This window comes from Aulonocara stuartgranti (assembly GCF_965226115.1).
Source record: "Aulonocara stuartgranti genome assembly, chromosome: 3".
Classification (NCBI taxonomy): Eukaryota; Metazoa; Chordata; class Actinopteri; order Cichliformes; family Cichlidae; genus Aulonocara; species Aulonocara stuartgranti.
In genome coordinates this window covers 7495435-7522812 of record NC_138941.1, presented here as the reverse complement: position 1 = coordinate 7522812, position 27378 = coordinate 7495435, and the positions used below count along the sequence as shown (strand labels likewise).

At 42.1% G+C, this 27378-nt stretch overlaps 2 protein-coding genes and 1 long non-coding RNA gene across 3 annotated transcripts in view; 2 read left to right on the top strand and 1 right to left on the bottom strand.

Annotated features, from left to right (window-relative positions):
* LOC309702177 (NACHT, LRR and PYD domains-containing protein 3-like) overlaps positions 1 to 27378 on the bottom strand; it is a 330494-nt gene that overhangs the window by 251222 nt on the left and 51894 nt on the right. The window lies entirely within an intron of this gene.
* Positions 1 to 27378, top strand: part of LOC309702384 (uncharacterized protein) — a 56265-nt gene that overhangs the window by 7888 nt on the left and 20999 nt on the right. The gene's annotated exons all lie outside the window — the stretch shown is intronic.
* LOC309702554 lies at positions 4503 to 5700 on the top strand. The gene is made up of 3 exons (XR_014275618.1): positions 4503 to 5227; positions 5313 to 5420; positions 5498 to 5700. It is a non-coding gene; the product is annotated as an uncharacterized lncRNA (long non-coding RNA).

Here is a 27378-nt window from a genome sequence, read left to right as displayed (position 1 = left end):
GAGCCGTAAGCGTAAACCTGCACAGATCATTCCAGGGTCTCTTTCCAAGAGACGAAAAGCAATATAAGTGATAAATATTACCATTCTGTAGAATATTCTTATATTTCACTTTTACCTGTTCCCATGTTCTAGTGGGTCCTGTTGTGGCTCTAATGTGAAAGGGAATATAATATAAATGGTAAATGGTAAATGGCCTGTATTTATATAGCGCTTTTCTAGTCCCTAAGGACCCCAAAGCGCTTTACATATCCAGTCATCCACCCATTCACGCACACATTCACACACTGGTGATGGTAAGCTACATTGTAGCCACAGCCACCCTGGGGCGCACTGACAGAGGCGAGGCTGCCGGACACTGGCGCCACCAGGCCCTCTGACCACCACCAGTAGGCAACAGGTGAAGTGTCTTGCCCAAGGACACAACGACCGAGACTGTCCAAGCTGGGGCTCGAACCGGCAACCTTCCGATTACAAGGCGAACTCCCAACTCTTGAGCCACGATCGCCCATAACATATTATAATATAATATAATGTAATATAATATTGGATAATATAGTGTGATATGATAAATCTACCCTACCGCCTACTGGTGTTGGCCAGAGGGGCCGATGGCGCGATATGGCAGCCTGGCTTCTGTCAGTCTGCCCCAGGGCAGCTGTGGCTACAACTGTAGCTGCCTCCACCAGTGTGTGAATGTGAGAGTGACTGAATAGTGGCATTGTAAAGCGCTTTGGGTGCCTTGAAAAGCACTATATAAACCCACTCCATTATTATTGTTATTATTAAATTACTTACGAGTTTAATTTGTCAGCAACTTTCTGCCAGCCCTCTCTCCTTGCTTTTGCAGCCTTTGCAGTGTTCCCTTGCGTTCTGATTAAACTCTGAAACTCCTGAAATCCCTCACTCAAGAGTTCTTGCTCTGCTGCCGAAAAATACCGAGCCGAGCGCGCTCCGTCGACATTTTCGCCGACCAATCAGAGGGTTGCCGATCAATGTTTCCACTATCGATGCGTAGCCCCTTTTACGACACCCAGTGATGTCACATTACTGCGTCCAGCTGTACTAATCGTCAACAGCAGGTGTGTTCGGGGAACCGGATTAGCGAGCTCACGGTTAGCGCGATGGTTTGGTCTTGGATGTGTCATTTGATCTTGGATGTAGTGAGCGACGTACGAAGAACGGGCCCCAGGTCACTGCAACAAGCCCAGGTACAGTTTACCGACGGATGGGTGCAGGACCTTGAAATGCACCGTGTAGAACGAAAGACCATCGTACGTATCATAAGTTTACCAGTCTCACAAATTGTCGTCATAAATACACATTCCTTAACCGTTTATTAATAGGACCTTTGAGCTCAACGGTAATTAATTAGTAGTGGAAATAATTTCTGGTACCCATCACAGAAATGTAGCAGTGACAATAATACTGTATGCTGTAATCGTACTGGGCAATTGGTGATACAAAAAACCTGTTTTATCCTGTGAATAAAAGTATATGTTTTTGTCAATGTACCATAATAACAGAAGCGAAACGCAATATTGTGTCAGGACAATTCACTATTTATGCACAATAAACACAATAAACAAAGGAGCATAGCGCGACAATTTCTGTTCAGCGCCAGACTTGCTTGTAACCTATATCACCAATTATGTTATGAAAATGACGTATTAACTACTAAAAAACACTGACCTTCGTGTAAATGCTTGGAGCAGACTAACCTGTGAGCTGGAGGGTTCTGGGACGTTATATTTGATCTTTGAATGGCTGCAATCCAGTCGCCTCTTTGTTACTTCGGAAACATGGCTGGAACAATTTCTCTTCAATGACGTAATCCGACCGATCTCTTTACCCGTCGGCTTCCCGTGGCTGTCATGCGACCGGCTATTGCAGTTAATAATACAACAGCTTCTTGCCATTTTTGTGTTTCTTTTTATCGCTGTATAACTGATTTTAATTGAAAGCCTGCGTGCGCTAGTACCGCTTGCCACGAGTTCCCAGAATCCTTTGCGGTTCTACCCGTGAATGACGTCACATTTTCAATCTCTATATAATATGCATGTTAAATTTTATATTTGGGGTAAAATATCAAGTCTTTTCAAGTAAACCGGTTCAAGTCCAATTCAAGTCCCAAGTCTTAGAACATTTTTTCAAGTCAAGTCTAAAGTCATAAAATTAATGACTCGAGTCTGACTCGAGTCCAAGTCATGTGACTCGAGTCCACACCTCTGCGGAAACGCATTGATAATTTCACAATATATATATATATATATATATATATATATATATATATATATATATATATATATATATATATATATATATATATATATACATACACATATACTAGGGGTGCAACGATACACAAAATTCACGGTTCGGTTCGGTTCGATACTTTGGTGTCACGGTTCGATATTTTTTCGATACAAAAAAATGTTCATGCATTTTTAATTTGTCATTTATTAAAATTATAAATATATATTTTAACTCAAAAGTACAGTTTTTAAATTTAACCCTAACCCTTGTGCGTGTTTTTTATTTTGACAGCGAATGCGCACCTGCGGACCACTTATGTGCAGCCCTGGTTATTTAGCTCATCATATTGCAGCCACAGAAATTCTTTTGTCCATGAAACCATAAAGCTGCACTTTCTTTTTGCCTTATAGTCTGATTTGTCATAACTTCTCCGTTTTGTGGTAAGCTTTTCTTTGGCTGTCACTTCTTCACCCTGACCTGTCTTATTTGGCTCAGCAGAACTGAAATGCTTTTACACGCTCACTCACATAAGCTCAGTGATTCTCTGCGCGATCAACCTCTCACATGTTTAAGCTGCGGGAGATTTCACTTGTCATGTTTGCTTAGTAAGCTAACGATTAATAAGACGATGTCAGAGGAATTGGTGCGCAAATTATCATCACTCACAGATCAGTGCTGTCGCTCTCTATACACAGTTCGCACGATTGCAAAGTGAAAGCAAAAAAACAAGCGCAAATTCAAACGCGACTTCAATATGTCACATATTGACAGTGGCTCACCGATGCCAATGACATAATTACCCAGCTACATTTCTGAAAGAATGCAAAAGCATTGACATATATTTTTCCTACAATAGCCCGACGGGCAGGGAAGAGATAGATTTTGGTAGCCCGACTGAAAAAAATCGCTAGCTCCGGGACGTCGGGCTAGCGATATTGCAAGCCCTGTATCTGATTGAGGAATCACTCATCTTTGGAAAAGAGAGTTTATTACAGAGAAATGTCTCTTTCCAAAATAAAAGCTATACTATCCGCTTCTTCTGGGCTATATTCTCAGCAGCATAAGGAGAATCATGTGCTAACAGCTGTCTAAATGACTCGGCTAAAGTTAGTAGCATGCTTGCTTTTTTTTGTCTGCTTCCACTTGTCTTTGCACTAGGATGATGTCGGCGTAAATGTGCAGTCATATTCGTTGTGTTCCCACTAGTGCTTTCAGGTTAATCTCGTTGAAATGACCTTAACGCCACAACACGGCAAATCTCCGTTAACGAGCTACCGCCGATCGCTCCGTGCATGGGGCTAGACGGCCAACACGTTAACGAGCTAACTGCGCTAACACACTAGTTCCCACCCATGTAATTGAGCATTGCGTGACACATCCAACATACTGTTTTACTTTAGTCCATGACTCGCTTACCTTCAGGGTCATACGTCACATGAAAACCAAAATAATTCCAAACGCCAGATCTGAATGAGGGTGGGGGAGGTGCCCTGCGCTCTTCCTTCTGACTATGCTGTCTGTGTTGAGCGCTCAGTGGATCTGCGCTCGACAGTGCAGCCTAGGCGGAGTAGTCGAACACAGATTCACTGAGCTCTCAACACAGACAGCATCGTCAGAAGGAAAATTGATAAAATGAATTACAAATGTTGTATTGTTCGATACATATGCGTACCGAACCGAAAGCACTGTATCGAACGGTTCAATATCGATACGAATATCGTTGCACCCCTAATATATACACATATATGTATATGTGTGTGTGTTTCTTTTAGAATGTTTAAGTATGTAATGAGAATAAACTTATAAAATGAATATTCCTTGCTTGATTGATATGCTATATGTATGTTTTAAACATCAAATAAAGATTTCTTTCAGATGTTACATGTGAATGTGTTTTCTTAGAAATATATGAAGGGTTAAATTTATATTTTTTTGAATGATTTTAAATAAATTTAAATTGTATTTTGAAATATATTTTATTAATATATTTCAAAATATACAAAAAATGGCCAAAAAATATATGTGCTAAAATACATTTCAAAATACATAAACATATTTCAAAATGTATTTTAGCACATATATTTTTGGCCATTTTTTGTATATTTTGAAATATATTTCAAAATGTATTTTAAAATATATTTTTTTACCGTATGGGGGGAAACAAAGAATGGTCCTACCGGCTCGCCACTTCAATATGAAGAAGATTAATTCAAAGGGAGGGAACAAAACCTGACCTGTAGGTCAGAAAAACGTCCATTGGCACATCAAGTTCGATTCAGTTTACCGGTAAACAAATATATTTTTCTGCAAGCCTATGTAACAATGCAAATCATCATCAACCAATGTACAACAGTTAAATTATTAATTATCTTGGCTACGTAGCTTAATCTATACATTCCAGTAGCGTTCGCTACAAACAATACAAAAACAACAATAAAGGAAAACAGCTGTCTAACAGACAGCATAGCCGAATTCAAGGCAACACATAACAATAATCATTCAATCGCACTTTGTTTCAAAGTAAGCCCATTAAAATGCTTAAGTAAATAAAAGTGTTCAAAAACAGCGGTTTTTGAGCCGGAGTTCTGCTCGTGGTGGGAACGCCGCCGCAAAAAGCCACTTTTTAATCGCGAAAACGATCGACTGGTTACTGACAACCAAAAGGTTGTTTTTGGTAGATATTAAAGATCATGGGTGGGCGGGGCAAATGGAGCAGTTTTCTACAGTCGAGTAAAATTCCAGGAAAGAGCTGGGTGTGGCTTTCCTTTAAATCACATGATCAACAGCTTTAAGATGGAGGCAACTCGCTCAGTGTTTCCTGTTTCATTCTTAGACTGTGGCGATGGTAAGTAGCAGCTTTTCACTTGTTACCTGGCATCTTTTCAGCCACCAATGATAGTCATTGTATGTTATCAACATTTCACTAACTATGTTTTCTCTCATGTTTAAAATAGGCCGACCAAGAGCAAAATAGGTATGTCTGCAGACTCTGCTGTAGCCAAAGTTATCAGATCTCCTGTGTTTTGAAATCCCTAACTGCTCGATCATTATCATTTTAGAAGACAACAATTTCTCAAAGGAGGTTCAAAACTAATGCCTACAAGATTACCAAGAGGATGGTTCGGGGCTCTTACATGACTCCGGGAAGTCAACACTTGGTGGATGAGGTGTGTTACCTTTGACACTTTTAAGACAGTCCTGTTTATCACTACTAACAATAAGCAAATATGTTTTCACTCAACAGATCCTTCACAGCATGTTGTTTCTGGGCAAAATCAACAACATCCCCTTTTCTCCAGAAGAAATCTTCCCTAATCCTTTTGTTTTGGGTTCTTTAATGAGAAGATATCCCAGGCCTTTAAAGTTGTATTCGACTCAGCTTCCCAGGCGAAGTCCCTTCTCCTGTGTGCTCGACATGGTAAGATAACTCTTCTCACATTTTCAGTCAATCTGACAAACTTCCAGTTTTTAGGAAAGTATAATGCAAAGTGCTTTTTTACTGAGAAATCCAAAGAAAATCCATACTGTACCTTATACTTCAACATATGCTTCTAGCTATACTTCTCCACCAAACACAGAGACTGCAGGAGAGCTGGAGACTTGCTTCAGAATTTGTTAGTTCTAAATAATGTCTAACAGACTCATTATTGGAGATGCTTAGTCTTCAAGGCGTATATGATGCTGTCACTGTGTAGCTGCTGGATCTGTTAAGTCAGCTCAAAGACTCTAAATTCAGCGTGTTTTGACAGCCCGGCATAGCAAAATAGAAAAAAAAAAGGTCAATTAGCAAATTTAATTATAAATTAGTGAGAACAAAGATGGATTTTTGCTTATTGATTTAAAATTAAATAGATTTTTGTGACTTGTTTCACCCCCTATCTTAAAATGTCTAAACCAAAAGCATCCAATGGCCCTGCATAGTTAAATAAGTCAAGCAGCGAAACAAACATGTTGATCAACTTTCTATGAAAAACAACTATATAATCAGGTGCAACACTTTGACCAGATCTGTAACTGTTTTCAGATCGTCCTGCAAAATAACTCAGAGAATGAAGAGCAAATAAAGCAGAGTCTGCAAGATCTCCTCACAGACTTGGACTTAGAAGAGAATAATAAAAAAACAGCTTTCGTCTCGTCCACCATCTGCATTTCTCAAAAATCCCAAACCAACAAATCAGAAAGGTACTGCGGAGTCTCCATGTCCACCAAAGGTCCTAACGCTGGGAAAATTATGATTGCTGCCTCCTGTCTTAGCAAATGGCATAAATATGTATCTGGTGCGGTGATGACCTATTATCCAAACACAGTCCAGAAAGATTACTTTGATGGAACAATTGAAGTACCTGGAAATATCAGGTGTGAGGCTTTTTGTCTCCGTGATGGTGCCAGAATGAAGCCTTGCAGATCATGTAAGAATTTGTTTGGCTTGAACACAGAAGACCTCAGAGAGTGGCCATATGGTAACTGTGCTGAAGCTGAGAGCCTGAGCAATTTGCTTGAAAATGAGAGAGAAGTTGAAACACATGTGGATGAATACTCAGCTGAAAAGGACAACAGGCAGAGAGCTGAGGATGAGGTTGGTAGGGTTCTTAGAACTGTGTTGCAAAGGATTCGGTTTAACTGGACAGGTGAATTTTACAACCCAGAACAAGAGTGAGATTTCATGAAATCATTTGCATTCATCATTCTGATAAATCAAAGATTCTCTGCTCTGACAGCATCTGTGTGGATTTTCTGTAATCACAGAGACGTGTATAAGCATGTTTACTTTCCATCTCCATGTAATTGTCACATTTAATAATTAAAACTGGCTTCTATGGGTTTTTGTTTGTTTGCTTACATATCTAGTGTTTAATGCAATATGAAGCATTATCAGACAGCATTTATTGGGAAGAATCCCATATTTATACTGGTCTGTACCCAGGGTACACAGAAAATAAAAACACATGTTTTCTTATTATGATCCCAACTATAATTTACTTAAGCAAAAGCACTACATGTGTAGTTATAATATTTATAGCAGTTACTGTTGAGCTTTAAATTTATCATCTTAAATGTTTATATGCTGATTATATTGCTTTATATAAGAAAGGCCTAACTCTGAGTACACTCTGTGCCAAAAAGTGCTGACAGGAAACTGCATGCTTTTGCAGAAACGTGCTTTTGCAGCTAGAAAGTGAAGCTGATATATATCAGTTTTAATTAGTTTTTACCAACTGCTTGCTAGGGCAATCCCACGAGTTTGGTGTTTTTGTATTGAACATGATTCCAAGTGCTTTCTATAACACATAGCAGAGGTGCCACAACAAAGACTGAGAAGAGGACAGGAAGAGACGGTGAAAGAGATGCACTCCTTCGCCATTCATGTTAAAGCGTTGCATAGCTTTAATTTTAGAGAGTGTTGCATAACTTTAGTCATTTTTCTACCACAGGTGAAGCCAAGAATTGTGAAGCTCTCTTTTGGCCAAATACCAGAATCTGTAAGAAGAAGAAAAAACAAACAATCAAATAGGTCATTATTAAGAGAACAACAATCTCTTGATGATTATCCACAGTGTCTTTGATAACTGTGAGATACAAACTGTCAAGGATATACACATCCCAGCAAACAATAGCTGTGTTTGACTAAAGCGATTAATAACAAGGACAGAGCTACAATCACTACAGTCAAACATAAAGGGCTTAATCCTGAATCCAAGTCTGAGCTGTGATGCCGTTGGTGCTGAAAGCTGCTCAGATCCTGAAGCTGCACGTTTTGTCTCTCTCTAACCAAACCAGCAGCAAAAGAAGACACATTTCGCTTGACATAAACATTGTCATGAATTCCCTCTTACTTTTGCTGGTTTGCTTCCACCACCATTAAAACACACACAGAAAAACAACACAGCACAGCTCTCTGCCTCTCTCAGTGTACTTTAAGAACACCGTTTCCCATCTCAAATCTCTGTTTTTGGCATTATTCGCTTGCTTGTTATGAAGCAGTCTACCGTTGTTTACAGCCATTTTTTTTAATGACTTCCGACGACAGCCTCATTTCTGCTGTTCAATACCAAATTTTATTTATTTTTTTCAAATTAAGTGAAACTGCAAAATGCTCTGCTGTGTCTCTATTAAAACCTCTTATTAAAACCTCTGAATCACTTCAGCAGCATCAGCCAATGTACATTTGTTGAGTCGTGGTTCTCGTCTGCTTTTGTTCTACTGCAGAATAATATTTTTAAGGTTATCTACTGTAAAAAGCTAGGCCAGGAAAATCTGCTTCATGGTTTTGTGTTTTATCCTCAGTTACTTTGTCACAAAAGCATCTGCTGTGATGCTCACACCTCTGATGAAGTTTCACAAGTGTCAGTACTGATAAATGATCAGAATTATAATGTTTCTGACTCTCTGAGTAAGAATTAAATGGAATCTAATTGGGACCTTGTGAATTGGAATTGAACAGGTTCTAGAAATCAGTGATGATACTCAGCTCCAATACCCACCTATGATATTAGGCTTACGAACGCTGACTGGGTTTCATTTACCAGCTTTTTATGTTCTTCCTGCAGTTTCCTCCCCACATCACTCATCTTAACTTTTTTCCAGTCCTCCTCAGTCTAAACAGAACACACAACAATACAAAGAAAAGCTCAGGTGATTGATCTCTAACACTAGGCATCCCCAGTCTTATTCTTAGCAGTCTAACTTCTCACCATATCTTTGAAGGCCTCTCCATTGTAGTAGCGCTTGGATGCTGGATACTCTATCATTTTGTCACATAGTTCCAGGAAACTGGAAGCCACCAGATGCAGCTCCTCTCCGTCATAGCCGTACAGCTTTTTGTCCTCACGCGTCATCAGCACAAGCTCGTCACATGGACATGAGGTGCCCTTTACCACACCAATAACCTGCATTTTTACAATCTCGGGAAGGTAGAATTTTCCCCAGGCGTTAACTTCATCATCATCCCCGTTGTATTTGGTGTTCTCAAGCTCTTCTATCCACAGGTCAGCACCACTTGGCTTCTTCAGGTGAACGCACATGCTTTTGTTTTTGGAAACAAAATCTTTCACCCATTTCAGGTACTTTTCACCTGGAAAGAAGCAGACAAGGAAATATGGATGAATGTAGAAGTGTTGGAAAAGACAAATAGCAAGGTTATCCTACAGCAGTTTGTGAAAATGTTGTATCTTGAAATAAGCAGGCAAAATGAGGATCTCACTTATCTCATATGTTCTGACTACCGACTTTCTTCAGTTAAAGGACAAAAAAAGGGCACACTGGAGGCTGACAGAGTGTGCAATGGTGGGAATCATTTTGCAGAACTCACTAAAGTTTGTTTCTCCTGGAACAAGCTTTTTACACTTCGGCAAATGAAAATACTGTGTTAAACTAAAAAAGAGCACCAGACCAAGGTCTACAGTACTAACAGAAAAGCATGCCGTTACCTGTTGCCTGTCGACACAGCTGCTGATCTTCCTCACCAAAAAAATGAGGATCCCTGAAAGGAATAGAAAGGTTATGTTAAAATGAATGACTGTCACGGTGATCATGGGAAGCTCCAAAATATCACAATAGCTACGAAATCACAAAATGCAGTGTGATGTCTGTAAGCACCAAACATGACATCTCTGCAAATTCATCTTGAAACATGTAGGTACCTCACACGTACAGCTGCAGCCATCTCAGCCATTTATCACTGTGGCTGCCAAGTGGCTGCCACTTCACAAGCGCATGGCACAACATAGAAGAGCCACCTCCACAGGACAAGACTCAGCAGTCCATCTGCATCTTAAGGATAAAGGACACTCTTTCGAGGATGCCAACGTTCACATTTTGGACAGAGAGGACAGATGGTTTGAAAGAGGAGTGAAAGAAGCCATCTATGTCCACTGTGAGCGACCATCTTTGAACAGAGGCGGGGGTTTACGACACCAACTCTCTGCCATCTATAATCCAGTTTTGAGATCCTTCCCAGACGCCTTAACGCCCACTCACATCCTGGGCCATCTGACCTCAGGAATTCGCATGATAAGGTGGGGCCAGGTTTCACAATGAACTCACCCGAAACTCTGGCTGATTGGGGCCCACACCCAGTTTCACACCTTGGCTCAGGTGATTAGAGGATCATCAGGGGGTCCTTTGTCCCTCTGTGGGGGGAAACTCCCAATAGGCTTATATCTGGGACTCTCCACCATTTGACCTTAGAACTGAAGAAGCTTCTCGGATGAAGGTGAAACGTCTTCAAGTAACTTAAAGAAGTCCAGACGCTTTTCTTTGCAAGCTCCTTTGACTACGATGACCTGGATGACTGAGAACCTTCACAGACATAAGGTGAATGTGACAAACAAAGCGCCTTCTTGTTCTCTGTGATAATGTAAAGTTATTAATGAAAAAACAAACGAGTAAAAAACGGACTGGAAACATGTCTTCAATCAAAACTCGACAAAAACAAAGAAACAGCCTCACTTCTCTGCGACGCTCCCTAAAAATGACGTTACGTGTTACGTACCAGAGATTTCTATACAGCCCTTTATCAAGCCGAGAGAAAGTGACGCAAAACCCTCCAACTAATAACGACTAGCAGAGAGGCTCAGCTGAGTGTAGTTACCTGGTTTGCAGACGTATACAGACGTTTCCTGTCCTCTCGGACGCAGCTGTGATAGAACATGTGGTGCATTACCGCCACCAACTGGCTTGGAGTGAGGACCGGAAATCGCTCATGCCAAATCAAAAAAAAAAAACATAAAGAAAGATTAAGTGAAGAGATAAATGAATACATTAAATCAAGAAGAAAAAAACCCACCACCGGACATATACATCCTCATAGCCTTCTGTACAAATGAGTTTGTTTTAGAAACTGAAAAAAGCCACAAAACCTTCACATCTAGAAATCCTTTGCAGTAAAACTTGTTTTTTGGCAGGTTCCACAGGTTTTGAATCAGTTTTCTTCTTTATTCCTGATAATTTTGACAATGAAAAAGAACATGTTCTATAGGGCTTTGGAGTTGACGTCACGCCGCAATGCATTGTGGGAGCGCGGCACCATTTTCGAGGTCTACGAATCAAAACAAACACACTGTGTTGGAACGACGATTACAAGATGCTTAAAAGCAGCTCAAAAGAGAACGGACTGTATAGAGACCGATTGCGTCCAGAGGCGAAGCAGCGGTACTTGCAGAAAATAGCGTGCAGTGGAAATGTGGACCCGTATGAAATACGGCCGTGGAGTAGAAACCCTGAAGACGTAGCCTGACATATTTTCGTACCTTATCTGTGGAGTCAGCGCGTACAAGTCGTCATTCAAACAAAGGTAAGTCAGCTCGAGTACTGCGTGTGAAATGCGTTTGATTTCCCTGCAAACATTCACATTAGTGCAGCATAAATTCATTCATGAGGGGAAATTACAGTGAGAACATGTGGAGGCTGTTAGAGGGAGAAGATAGTGAGTTCAGTGCAGGGCTGTGCAGAGAGGTTTAAAGGGGCGGGTGCTCAAAGTTAAAAAGGGGCACATTGAACCAGGCTGAATAACAACAACACACATTCATCAAGAATCTAATATGGGAAGGGCAGGGCTGTGTTGGTCTGAGACTGTAGACATTAAAAAGTCCACAGGAGAGATGGTAGCTGATTAAACAAGTGTCATGAGATAATAACAAAATGCAAAGATTGGTGACAGCGCTTGGAACCATAAGGCAACAAAAAACTATGTATGTAAAAAAAAAAAAAAAAAAAAAAATAATAATAATAATAATAATAATAATAATAATATATATATATATATATATATATATATATATATATATATATATATATATATATATACACACATACAGTGGGGCAAAAAAGAATTTAGTCAGCCACCGATTGTGCAAGTTCCCCCACTTAAAATGATGACAGAGGTCAGTAATTTGCACCAGAGGTACACTTCAACTGTGAGAGACAGAATGTGAAAAAAAAATCCATGAATCCACATGGTAGGATTTGTAAAGAATTTATCCGTAAATCAGGGTGGAAAATAAGTATTTGGTCACCTCAAACATGGAAAATCTCTGGCTCTCACAGACCTGTAACGTCTTCTGTAAGACGCTTTTCTGTCCCCCACTCGTTACCTGTATGAATGGCACCTGTTTGAACTCATCATCTGTATAAAAGACACCTGTCCACAGCCTCAAACAGTCAGACTCCAAACTCCGCCATGGCCAAGACCAAAGAGCTCTCGAAGGACACCAGGAAAAGTATTGTAGACCTGCACCAGACTGGGAAGAGTGAATCTACAATAGGCAAGCAGCTTGGTGTGAAAAAATCAACTGTGGGAGCAATCATCAGAAAATGGAAGACATACAAGACCACTGATAATCTCCCTCGATCTGGGGCTCCACGCAAGATCTCATCCCGTGGGGTCAAAATGATCATGAGAACGGTGAGCAAAGATCCCAGAACCACACGGGGGGACCTGGTGAATGACCTGCAGAGAGCTGGGACCAAAGTAACAAAGGTCACCATCAGTAACACACTACAACGGCAGGGAATCAAATCCCGCAGTGCCAGACGTGTTCCGCTGCTGAAGCCAGTGCATGTCCAGGCCCGTCTGAAGTTTGCCAGAGAGCACATGGATGATACAGCAGAGGATTGGGAGAATGTCATGTGGTCAGATGAAACCAAAGTAGAACTTTTTGGTATAAACTCAACTCGTCGTGTTTGGAGGAAGAAGAATACTGAGTTGCATCCCAAGAACACCATACCTACTGTGAAGCATGGGGGTGGAAACATCATGCTATGGGGCTGTTTTTCTGCCAAGGGGACAGGACGACTGATCCGTGTCAAGGACAGAATGAATGGGGCCATGTATCGTGAGATTTTGAGCCAAAACCTCCTTCCATCAGTGAGAACTTTGAAGATGAAACGAGGCTGGGTCTTCCAACATGACAATGATCCAAAACACACCGCCCGGGCAACAAAGGAGTGGCTCCGTAAGAAGCATTTGAAAGTCCTGGAGTGGCCTAGCCAGTCTCCAGACCTCAACCCCATAGAAAATCTGTGGCGGGAGTTGAAAGTCCGTGTTGCTCGGCGACAGCCCCAAAACATCACTGCTCTCGAGAAGATCTGCATGGAGGAATGGGCCAAAATACCAGCTACTGTGTGTGCAAACCTGGTAAAGACCTATAGTAAACGTTTGACCTCTGTTATTGCCAACAAAGCTTATGTTACAAAGTATTGAGTTGTATTTTTGTTATTGACCAAATACTTATTTTCCACCCTGATTTACCAATAAATTCTTTACAAATCCTACCATGTGGATTCATGGATTTTTTTTTTCACATTCTGTCTCTCACAGTTGAAGTGTACCTCTGGTGCAAATTACTGACCTCTGTGCAAGTTCCCCCACCTAAAATGATGACAATCGGTGGCTGACTAAATACTTTTTTGCCCCACTGTATATATCAGCAATCAATCAGAAAATCATTGGTTCATATTACAATTAAATATGAACAGGCTCCTTAGATGTAAGCAGTTCAGATCTGATGTCATTTACATTCTTCACACAGCACATTCGTCCAGGCTGACAGGTAAACATAGAACTAATCTCAGGTAACATGACTCATAGTAGAGATCCAGTAAGAAAGATTGCAGGCTCTAATATTATTACCACACAATCCAAGGACACACCAACAGCTCAGATTTGTAGAACTATTTAAACAAATGTCTTCTGAATATTCAATTCAGGTTCACAGTGGGGGGGTTTCGTGGAATTTTTTAAATAAAGTCTGCAACACAGAAAGAGCTGTGATCAAGCTATTTATTACTGCGCCAACACACATCAAACATCACAGTTCAGTCATGTCAGCGCTGCCACAGAAGTCGTGCTCCTCCTCCTTTACGCCTTCCAAGGAAGAGGGAGGAAGTTACAAACTGATCCTACCACACTTCACGTGTCTCGCTATGAAACCTAACGCATCAATGGTTGTGCTGTTTTGTGCCCTTGGCCTTATCAGCACCTGTAAAGGGAGTTGTTTTCTCAAACTGCTGAAGTAAGTTCATCTAGTTTTAGCAACTTTCACTGAACAGTAACAGTGTCACAACTAAGCATATGCATAAGCACTTAAACACTTTAAATGAGAATAACAGAACATTTCTATTACAGAGGCTGGAACCTGTCCCAGTAGTAGGTAGAGCACACCTGGACAGGTCACCAGTCTGTCAGAGGACTAACACAGAGACAGACATCAGAGTAACAAATCTATTTAAAATTAATGTAAGTTTGCTGCAGCTGTATGTATGAACATGTGTTTCTGTGCTCACAGTCCACCTCTCAGGAACCTGCAGTTCACTTTTAGTCTACTTTAAACAGACCTCACAAAAGGCTGATGTGGCTGGATCAGTAGTCTGATTTGAGTACGATACCTTTGGCCAGGGATTCATCTGGTGCATCGCTTCACTGCAGTCTTACGTATTTTCCCCACACCTGAATAAAAAAATACTGATATATACAAATAACAGCTTCAGCTGATGCAGCCTGACTCAATCCTAGATGTTCAGCACACAGAGACACAGAGGTGCCGTTTAAAGTTTAGTGATAACCTGAGTCACTGATCATTTGCAGTATTACAGAGTCTGGCAGTCTTTGCATGATGTCCACGTCACTGTAAGTTTCTAGCTGACTTCACTGCAATTTCAATTTCAATTTCTGCTGTTCACAAACGCTGTCCATCTAATCTGACTGAGCTGGAGCTGTTTTGCAAAGAAGAATGGGCAAAGATTTCAGTCTGTAGATGTGCAAAGCTGGCAGAGACAGACCCTAAAAGACTGGCAGCTGGAACTGCAGCAAAAGGTGGTTCTACAAAGTGTTGACTCAGGGGGCTGAATAATTACGCACACCCCACTTTGCAGTTATTTATTTGTAAAAAATGTTTGGAATCATGTATGATTTTCGTTCCACTTCTCACGTGTGCACCACTTTGTGTTGGTCTTTCACCTGGAAGTCCAATAACATTGATTCATGTTTGTGGCTGTAATGTGACAAAATGTGGGAAAGTTCAAGGGGGTCGAATACTTTTGAAAGCCACTGTATATGTAGACACAGGACTACAAGTAGAAGATCAGACATGAAAGTGGAGATAACACAGAAGACCTGCAGCAAAGGTCAGAGGTCAGACTGGGCCCCTGGATTCAACAATGAGCCAATGATCATCAAGCAGTGACTAAAGCAGAGCCCTGACGTTCTGACATTCATCACACAGTCAGAACAAATGTCTGCTGATGACTTCATCTCATGAAACGACTGATAGATGTCAGTTCATTGATCAGCTGAGCTGCTGATCTTCATCGTCACAGAAACATTCAGCTTGTTTCAATCAGTAAATAACTCCCACTACTCCCAGTTTGAACTGTTCCCACTCAAAATGCTGTGAGAACAATGATCATTGTAGAACTTCACAAACATCACGTGTTGTTTTCCACATGTAAGATCAGCAAACACACAGAAACTTCCTGTTGCCACACACGGCCTCTAAAATCTCTTCCACGCTTTCTGTCTGAAGTCCACTCTCTGTGTCGGATCCACAGGAAACAACAAGATCTTATTAACATGGTTTTCAATGTGTCTCCTTCCAAAAAGTCCAACCAATGAACAAATGTGTGTATTTGTGGAGGCCGAACAAAAGCATGACACATTCCTCTGTTTCTATAAACTGGAGTCAAACACAAACATGAAGAGTTTCACTGACAGACTCCAAAATGCCCCCACAGTGGATCAAAGGGAAATCCTACAGTGTGGCCAGAGACTCTTAATGGCTCCAACATCAACACATCCACAATGTTGGATCCAGTTCTGCCTCACAGAGTTACTAAGACACACCCTCTGCCAGCATCACAACAGCTCCACCTGCTTCACCTGCCTCCTCAGCATCTGTACACCTGAAGAGAAAAGAAAGGCTCCAACAGCTCAAATCTACAAAGGATTCATGAAGTTTCATCCAACAATAACATGTTTGCCTTCCACAGTGTGCTGTTAGACACCACTGTACCTCTGCCATTTCAAAAAGAGCAGCTTGGGAACATTTTGGCTCCAAACACTTTGTGTTTAAGTTCTTTGTTTTCTTTGTGAAGCCGACAACATCTGGAGCTTTGTGACTCATAGAAACATCATTTTGTTCTTTAGATGACAGCAGATTGGGACTGAATAATCAATCACTATCAAACCAATAAAGACAAACATGCTGATTTTACAGGAACTTTGTTGGAGAAGCTGCAAAGACATGAAACTGGTGGAGATCCCAAACCAGTTGATAGTGCTGATTATTCCAAATAAAGCTGTTTCCCTTTGAGATGAAATGACTTTGTGTCCTGATATATAATAAAGATGTTGTTGTTTTTGAGCCCCTGTATTAAAAGTAGCTTAAAGTCAGCTTGAGTTTGATGTCTTTATGTCAAAGCTGCTCATGATGTTGAGCTGCTGATGGAATAAAAACAATATAAAAGCATGTAGTCCAGACTTAAATGTAGCCTGTTGTTAGCTGAGGTCCACACACAGTGTTTGACAGTGTAAAGTGTGTGAAAGGGCTGCTGGTGGAGCTCACTAGGATGAGCAGGTGACCACGAGGTGGAGAGCAGCTGGCCTGGCTTTGACCCGGGCCACGCCCCCTTTCTCTCTGCTTTGCTGTCACTTATCTTCACTGCTCTGTCCAATAAAGCTGAAAAAGGCCCCGAATCAAAGAAATCTGCTGCAGCCTCTGAAATGTCTTCTGTTTCCTTCCCGACGGCTTTTTCACCGTCAGCCCATCAGACAGTCCAGCAGCATTTATGATGATGTCATGATGTTGAAGAGGCTGCTACGGTGGCCTCCCATGACCCCCAGCCTCATCACAGCTGAGATGCAGACATTTGAAAACATTCAGCAGACAACTGAATAACAGTCCAACACAACAGTCTGTGTGCAGACACACACTGACCTTTCATATAGTCAAACACAGCTGGTTGAGTCATTTCTCTGTGAGTCTAAAGTGAATCTAGTATTTGAAAGTCCACTTCCTGTATTTGTTGTTGAAGACTTCTTCAGCTTCTTCTCAAGGACATCAGCTGCTTGTTTGGCAGCAGAGGCAGTTAAGAAGCTTCCTGAAAAACACTGAACAGTGAGTTCACTGTGGCATATGACAGATTCAGCTTTCTGTGTGCAAATGTGTCTGTGTCGACCTTTCAAATGCTGTTGAATCCAAAACATCAGCGGCTCCTCGGCTGCTCACTTCATGCACTTCTGTCTGTGTGACAGTCCAATGACATCACAGCTGTTTCCAGCCCCAGTGTCTCAGGACTGGACACCTTTAAACATGTCGAGGATCAAACAGCGTCCAGCTAAACACACATGAAACTATCAGAGCTGACAATCATTCCAATAACATCTAATGGTTCATGTATGTAGACACAGGACTACAAGGAAATGGCTCTCAGCATCTGGCTGTGGGAACACATGAGTCCCTGTTTGTGTTCAGATTGTGTGCATGTTTTAGACGTGTGTCACATGTAGAAACACAACAATCCCACAATGACACACAGATGTGTTTGACACAGCTGTGCAGCTGTAAGTTGTTTCTAATGATTCATTGAAGCTCTTCTAACATTCTGGAGACGATCAGTACATGAATCTGTTCAACACGACAACAATTTGACTTCAGTGTGAACGTTTGCATTAAATAACCTTCTTCATCCAGCTGACAGCATCTTCATCCTATGATGTGAACAGTTCCTCCTGTTGATGACAAACCTCTGACAGGATCTGCTTGAGGAGCTTTTTCATGTGCAGCTCTCTGAGCTCAGGGCTGAGCTGCTGTTTCATCTTTAAGAGCTGCTGCCTCCTCGCCGGACTTGTTCTCCTCTTCTTCTCCTAATGACACCATTTCTGCTTCATATTAAATTCAATAAAGATGCTGACATGTATCTGTAGTAGCAACATCATTGAATCTAGAACAACTGGAGCCAAACCAGTGGCTCTGCTGGGATCACTGGTGAGCCAACACTTCCTTGTTGATGCAGATTTCAGGGCTTCCTTTTGCTCCTCCGTTATAACTGTTCTCTCTTCTCAACACATGATGACACAAAGGAATCAGCAGTGACAAAGATGATGCTGAAGAGAAGCACACACTTCACACATATAACAGAGCAGTGCAGTTACACACACCTCTGCTCGACATCAGGCCTCAAACAAAGACACAAAACACTAACTTGACTCTAAACAGAAGAAACGAGCAGCTGTTTCTGTTCTGTGCTTATTTATATTTGACACACATGCTTCTCTTTGTGCAAACACACATCGCACTATAAGGGTAACCTCGCACACAATGATTGGACAGCACAGTGATGATGCTGGGAGATCCTATACGCAGCAACACAGAAACACTGAGAACTTTAAACAATGATGGAAAGTGTTATAAATGACTTGTTGGCCTCTGATCTGTCACAAACAGCTGAAACGTGTCTCTCATGAGTCACATGAAGGTTTTTGACAGAAAGGACAAAAAGTAGCTGCAGTCAGTTTGTGTCATTTTTATATTTATTCATCTGGGAGAAAAATCTGAGGGACATTAAAATGTGTTTTCAACAGAGACAAGAACATGAATATAACAGAACAGGTAAATGAACATGTTTCAAGTAAACAGCTGGACTGATCAGGTCCAAACACAGAGTGATAAACTTGTCAAACAGCTGTCATATCTTTATATAGAAGCTCTTTATAAATGCTGCTCACTGCAGTCTGTTTACTAATAATGTCAAAGTGTTAGAAACACAGAAACATCAGAATGGTCTTTGTTCACAGAAACCTGTCTGGGATCCTTTGTTGTTCTTTTGATGCAGAGTTACATTATAAATATAAAGAGTTATTTCAGAGTCTCATCAGTTTTCCTGCATGTCTTTATTTAACACATCAGCAGGGCTGAAGCTCTCATGTTAAACACACACTGATCTATGGACACGTTCATGTGTTTCTAACAGAACCAGGCTGTTATCAGCCTGCACTAACATTATGTCACACACACTGAATGTAACAGTGACAGTTTACATCATCACACAATCAGCTGTGATTGTTTCACTGTCATCAAACGAGTCAACAGGAAGTAGAATCAATAGAAACCAATCATTTACTGACAGCATGTCTGATGGAAATAAGTGCAGATTATGTATGAAGTCTAACTGCACACAGTAACTGTGTTACAATAAGGACTTAACAGCGCCCTCTGCTGGAGTGTTTCAGTACTGCGTTAACTACAATACACCACCTCCTCCTCACACCACCTGCTACAGCTCTACTCTTCTATGACTACAGTCATCCACAGCACTGATGTGAGGTCACATGGTTCATATGTAAGGAGCACAGCTGACCTCAGGTCAGTTTAATGACTGTGAGCAGCAGCTGTGTTATTGTCACTGTGACAGGGAGACACTCTCAGACACAGCGCTCATGTCAGCTTGTTCTCATGCAGGAGGATCAGGAGCTCCATGTTTGTCTTTCTGTTTGAATCATGATGTGTTTGTGCCATCAGAGTCTGTCATGAGTACTCAGGGTTTCACAGCAGCTCTTCTGGATGCTGACGAGGACTCCAACCTCATGTTTCACCTCTCTGAGCTTCTGATGTCTGTGAACACTCGTGTTTCTTCTCTGGGCTCATCTGGACAAAAACACCTTTCTGTGTTTGGCTGCAGCCTCATTCTGACTGACAGGAAGTGTGTTATCCATGAGCTGCACTTCTGTGAGGAAGTTTCCTGCTGTGTTTCCTGTCTGTGGACAAACACGAGTGTTCCAGCTGAGGACTTGGTTCCTTCCACCTGTCCATACAGGACATCACGCTGTCTGCAGCTCTGTAAATGCAGCTCCAGGTCCTTCCACGTGCTGCTCTGTATTTGTGCAGTTTGTAGCGTGTCCTGGGAAACGTAGCACACATGGTGTTCTTCTGCTGTTTCCTCCTTTCACTGAGTGTGAAACACTGACGCTGTGCTGTTGTTCACAGAGGGGAGCTGATTCTAGCTGCAGCTGGACTCTGTCATCTAACTGAATGTGTTGGTGCTGATCACGGGGCTCTGAGGGGGGAGCAGCAGGAGGACTCTGGATGCTGACGTCAGTGTATCTGTGGAAGCTCCCACAGCGTGTCTGTCATTCAATATTGTGCTGTATATTGTATCTATGCAAAGATGAACAGACTGTGTGTTCACTGGTCTCTGTGCTGCAGCTCTGATGTCATCATCACTCCCTCCTCCACCCTCAGCAGTCCCAGCATGCTGCTGTGGTGCACCCCACCCTCACTCTACACCTGAGCCACAGACCACACCCTCCACCTCAATATACACCACAGTTTTCTCTGCTGTGGAAATGAGATCAGGAGGAAATCATCATTATTATTATTTAATAAACGCTCACATTAATGTGGGCTTATTTGTTTCATATTAGAAACATTAGTTGAGTGTTTTTAGTATAAAATGGTCAAAGTCCCTCTTTTTGCTCCTCCCCTCACCTGTGGATGGGCGGTGCTGTTACCGTGGTGACAGCTTGGATGTGTTTCAGTCCTGCCTGGTTATCACTGCAGGAATCTTTCACATTTATTACAGGTAATAACTCTGATTTTTCTGTGTATTATGAACCAAATGTATCCTGATACTCACAGAGATGGATGAGCAGAGGTCACATGATGAAAGAACAAACATGGAGTCTTTGATTTATTTAGATATTTATTGATGAATGCAAACAAACCTGACACTGAACCATCGTCCAGCAGAGCAAACCTGATCACATGACCTGCTGACCCAAACAGTGCAAAGCTCCATGGCAACAACAACAAACAGCCTCACATATGTTAACAGAGGCTGTTAGAAGCACAGAGTCTTTACAGTCTTTCTCCTGTTTGGACACAGATCTCTGCACATCTTCATCACAGTTACTCACAGACGTGCAGAGTGTGTGGATATCAAAGCTAAGTTTCCACCATGTTTGTAGTCTGTACTGGGACTCATGGAGCATCTCTCTATGAGCACTCAGTGCTTTAAACAGTGAGTCCCAGTTTAACCAGCAGCCTTCACACCACACATCACACAGACATGGAAACTTCAAACCTCAGACTGAAGACACCATCAGAAATAAACAGATTGTGATGAAGATGAAGAACTGGACCAGTTTGCTGTGGTTTCTTCTGTTCCTGTCAGAAATAAGAGTCTGGCAGCACTTTGCTCTCCTTCCACATGTTTAAGGAGGAAGTGAAGAAGAGCGAGTGAGTCGTCTTCCTCTGTGGGCCCAACATCAGGCAGCAGCCACGTATTTTTAAAAACCCAGCACACTGCTTCAGAAACACTGAGTCAGGTGACCAGAGTCATGTGATCAGTGAGGTCTTCACTCAGGACGTCACTGCTTCAGGACCTGATTCAGAGGTTTATGAGGACGTGGATCATTGGTGCTGATGTTGTGTGAGAGCTGGTGAACCATGGGGAACATAAATAACAACCAGGCCATCAGCAGTTCTACCCCCAGCTCTAAAACCTACATAATACACTATACATATAGTTATTGTTAAGGTTCAAATATTGAGGAAGGAGAGTACAAACAACCAGGTCCAGAAGAGCTTGGTCAAACAATTGATTTTAATGAACACAGGCGTGGGGGGACCAGCGCCGTACGCAGACAGCGCTGATCTCCGACTAATCAAAGCATAAACAGATATTTTATACCATCGGGGTTTGGATTTAATGACGCCCCTTCAACGTCACACAGATACATACATACATACGTCAAATCAAAACCACAATGACTTTTAACACAGTTTGAAAAGAACATTATCTCTATCTTCATGGCAGATGTTTCCTGTCAACCTTTTGACTGCCGCTTCTCCAAAACCACAGACCATGCTCTGCAGTAAGATACCACTTCTGCACGCCCGCAGTTGCAAGCAAACATGATTAACCTCTCACCTATAACTGAATGTATCTACTATGTGTGTGTGTCACGACCTCACTTGGCACTCTGTGTCACCTCTCACCTACTAACGCTCGCAGTCAAACAGAGGCCACTCTCAAATGTGTCAGCAGTTTACTAAAACTATATATGTAGTATATTGAATAAATGTTTTAATCAAGAACCTCTACTAGAAGCTTAATAAAAGAATATAAAAGTATAAAAGATAATAATGAACAACCTGGTTATTCAAATAGCATCATCCAAACAGCTCCTCAGAATAAGCTGCACTTACACTCTGCTTTTAGTTTCACTTTTGCAAAAGCACGCTCTGCAAACCTGCAGTTTCCTGTCAAGACTTTGCACAGAGTGGACTCAGAATCAACAGAATCAGCCCATACACACTTAAGATTATAACAAGCATTCAAAATCATTTAAGATCATAGATTCAACTCAACAGTTTAAAGTGGTTATAACTGCACCTGTAGTAAAGGCTAATTGGGTACCAAAATGTTTAAACATCTGAATGCAATATCAATGCTGTAGATTATATTATTAATGCAATGGTAATGATGATGATTATTAACAGTAGCAACAAAATAATTTCCCTGATCTCCACATTATATAGGTTATAGTATGTTATATATAAACGTAGCTGAAGCAGTTTCATTTGTAGCTTCACGCTGCACTTCACATGTTTGTCCACCAGATGGCAGCACAGAGGCCTGTGTTGGAAAGCTTTGAGTAATGAAGCGTTTTCAATCCAAGCTTCAGAAAGCTTCATGTGGTCATCAAGGAAGCAACCAGGAAATATCTGCTGTGTGTAAAAACAGCAACACAAGAATCCAGGATGAAGACAAGAAACTCAAAGCTCACAAAACAGGTGGAGCTAATTTTGTGACGTGTTTCTGTAAAAACACCACAGAAGTGAATCATCAAAGTTTCCATGTGAGCTGATGATGCTGCTGCAGAGTTTCTGTGAACCTCCTGTGACCCCGCCTCCTCATACAGAGACATCTGATTGCTCTTCAAACTGCATCACGTGGACACATGTGATTGTGTGTTGTAGTATTGATCCCAATGCTGGTATCAGTCCTGGATCAATAACACTGGATGGATGCGTTCAGCATGGAGCCCTGAGCTGTGTTACAGACAAACATGGAAACTGACAGGTCTGTGTCATTCACAGTCTGTAACACTTCTAAACAACAGAGGCTGACCCAAGTGCCTCAGAGCCAGGCACGCTCACATCACAGCTCTCTAAATAAGCCAGTTTCAAAATAAGAGCTGAAAGCTGTGTTTGCTTGTGTTAGCTTATTATTGTGGAGACTAACATTCAGTGATCATGTGTTCAGACTCATAATGATTACTCTCAGAAATCCTGATCTTTGTATTTACTGTGTGTTGGATCAATAACTGAGATTCATGGTATCACACAGCTGTGCTGCTGCTGATGTCAGCACATCTGGAACAATACGAGGTATCTGCTACCAGACTGAGCAGGACGTGAGACCTGTGGACTGTTTAAAGCTGTCCCTCCACAGCTCACTCAGACCTGATCCACACCTCAGTGATATTCTCTGACTTCCTCAGTAGAGACAGAAACCATTCAGATCTGGGACCATCAGCTGACTGATGATGTCACACAGACTGTGTTTTTCAGGAACAGTGATTCTGATGTGAGCCTGCTAGCTGACAGCAGACCTGATGAAAGCACATGTTCACATCTGTGAGGACAGACTGGACTCTTTGACTGCACCTTGGTTCTCCTCAGAGGTCTGTACAGGAGCATGTCCACCCCCACTGAAGATCTCAGTCACTGTGAAACATAGAAAGCTGCTTGTGTGGCCTCTGCCTCACATGTAGATATAGCTACAGGTTTCTCTGTCAGTCAGACTGAAACAGTGTCCTGATGCTGCATCATTCAGCTCTGTGCCCCAGTCAGCATCACTGGGAGCTACCAGTGTTTTTGCCCTTTTCCTGTAACACTACACTCAGCACAGGCTCAGCTGGTATCCAGTGTTGGACTTTGGCTTCAGCTGCTGTGATAGATCCTCTAACATAGATCAGCTCTGCTACATGTTGTTAGATAAGTGCAGCTGCTGTCATGTCCTGATGTTTCTCTGGCTCAGCAGCTTCTCCATCAGAGGTTCACATGGAGCTGATCCAGTATCTCCAGTAACTGTGTTCTGTGCCTCACTGGTTCATCCTTCTGTCTGTGTGACGTCAGTCAGATGTTGAAGTTAAACTCTGTAATCTTCACTGTGTCACAGAGTTCAGTGAGTCCCGTTATTCACAGTATCAATCAGATCATCAGAGAACAGCTGATCAGCAATCAGTGGTGCCAACAGCGCCTCCTGTGGTGAGAGGATGCAATAATGCAATGTAGCATTTTTCCACTGAACACTTGCAGTCATGGAAACTGTCTGTTGGATCTGTGTGACGTTGCTTTCTTGGTTAGAGTTCCTCACAAATGTCCAGATGATTCTTCTAATGAGGCGTCGACCATGTTTGCAGCTCTTTGGAAGAAAACGTCGCCCTTTGCCATCCTTACTTTTCTTTGACTTCTTCAAATGCAGCTGAACTCCAGCTGGTATTTTCTTGGACTTTGCAGCTGTTTCTGGTCATCAGTTCATTCCTGCAAACCTCTGAAGCTGAACAACAATGATGCTGCATTGCTGGCTGATCCCAAAAGGTTGATTCTGTTCATCTGGACGTTTTCAGAAACGTTTGCTCACTGATCAGGTGACTTCTTCAGTCTCAGCTGACTGCAGCTTTACAAGCTTACAAACAGCACATTTGCACAATGACTGAAAGCAGCAGCACCTGATATATATGATACTAATATAATACATATACATATATAATCCATACTAATGATGAAGGAACTGAGCTCACAGTCCATTGTTCATTCAGTGAACTACTCAGTTTATTTTGGGCCTCAGAAATGCTCACTCTGTTTGTACATCACTGTCAGCAATAGACTCATTCTGCTGTGTGGACAGGAACACATGTGACATCACTTCCTGTTTGTTTGTGACTGAAGAGGAAGAAGTTTACAAGGAATCATTTAGAAGAGTTTCAAACATCAACTGATTGAATCCATGAATCTGAAAACGTGTTTGTGAGTGAAAGAGACAGACATGTACAGACTGAACTATCTGTTCAACAGTCAGAGTGTTTCTGTAACAGGAGACACTCTTTACACTCCACTCAGCACAGGGACACTGAGGAACCAGACCAGAGAAACCTAAACCCAGGATAAAGAGTTTGAGTGAATGTGGTGTTGAAGGTGTGGAGGTGGATCAGAGTGTCAGAGGAGACTCTGTAGAAGGACAGAGTGCCAGCAGGACAGTCCACATACACTGCTGCTCTGTTAGAGACAGAGGAGGAGGAGATGGATGTGTAGCTGTTATTGTGCCAGACACGACGAGGACCATTATAATCACAGTACAGACTCCAGGACTGATCATTGTGTCCAAACAAACAGTCATCACTGTCTCCTTTCCCTCTGATGCTTCTGTAACTCACTGATATATAAACGTTTCCTCTCCACTCGACCTCCCAGTAACAGCGACCAGTCAGACCATTTCTACACAGCAGCTGATAATCATCAAATCTGTCTGGATGATCAGGATATGACTGAACCTCCTCCACACGTGTCACCTTCCTGTTGTTGTCAGACAGTTGGAGCTCTGTGTTCACTGTGTTTGTGTCGATTGTGAGTTGACAGGAATCTGATGGAGAGAACAAACACAATCCAGCTGCAGTTATTGATCCATCATCTGTTCATTGATTGACACTTTGATGATGACTCCTGACATGATGAAGATGGTTGAATGTGTGCTGCTTTGTTTTCATGAATCCCATTAAAAACACACTTACACTTCCTCAGACCTGGTCTCAACCATCGGACTCCAGCAGGCTCCACCCTGAAAGGAGGAGGGGGGTCAGAGCAGCACAGTCAGCATGCACACATGGACATTACATGGCTCTCACACACACACTGTTACACACTGAGCTCAAAGCTCGGCTCCACTGTTTTATTCAAAGAAATCTACATTTATTTATCAGCACATTTAAAAACAGCTTGAGCCAAAGTGCTGCACAGAGTAGAGAGAAAATAGGAAACATACACAGTAATGACTATAAAGACTGGTCAGGATTGAAAGCTACAGAGTACAAATGTGTTTCCAACCGGCTTTTAAAAATGTCCAGTGTTGGTGACGACCTGATGTGAAGGGCGACTGTTCCAGAGTTTGGCTGCAGCCATCGATAAAGCTCACCTCTGTTTTTACGTCTAGTTCTGGTCAGAAGCTGCTTATCTGCAGACCTGAGGGCTCCACTTGGATTCTTTTGTTAAAGAGAGATAAGATGGAGCCAATCCATTCACAGATTTAAAGACAACCAGATCTGGAAGTGGATTCTACCACGTACTGGTAACCAGTGGAAAAAGCTGGTGATGGGTCGTCTAGCACAGACCCACCGCTGGAACCAGACAATTGATGAGGGAGAGAACTGTGACAGCGCCGTTCCTTCACTTGACCTCAGTCGCTCTCGTCTGCTCCCTCGTAACACTGCTCTTTATTGAGCTTACATGAATATGCACAAGTTCATTATGACGTCTTACACAGGTATGAACAAAGAGTACCAGTCTGTGCATAGTGTGTGTGTGTGTCTGTGTGTGTGTGTCTGTGTGTGTGTGTGTGTGTGTGTGTGTGTGTGTGTGTCTGTGTGTGTGTGTGTGTGTGTGTGTGTGTGTCTGTGTGTGTGTGTGTGTGTGTGTGTGTGTGTCTGTGTGTCTGTGTGTGTGTGTGTGTGTGTGTGTGTGTTTGTGTGTGTGTCTGTGTGTGTGTGTGTGTGTGTGTGCGTGTGTGTTTGTGTGTGTGTCTGTGTGTGTGTGTGTGTGTGTGTGTGTGTCTGTGTGTGTGTGTGTGTGTGTGTGTCTGTGTGTGTGTGTGTGTTTTCCAGATGTGACCCTGTGACCCCAAAGCTGGTGCTAAGAGTCCAGCGGTCCCCCTAACAAAGGGCTCTTATACTTAACCAGACACAGAGCAGGTGTCCTCCTACACCAGGGGTCTCAAACTCGCGGCCCGCGGGCCAATTGCGGCCCGCAAGACGATAGTTTTTGGCCCCACCTTAATATGAAAATGTAATGTTAGTTTGATAATGTATGACACTTTACAGTGTTGTGGGCGGAGCTGAATTAACCCACCAAT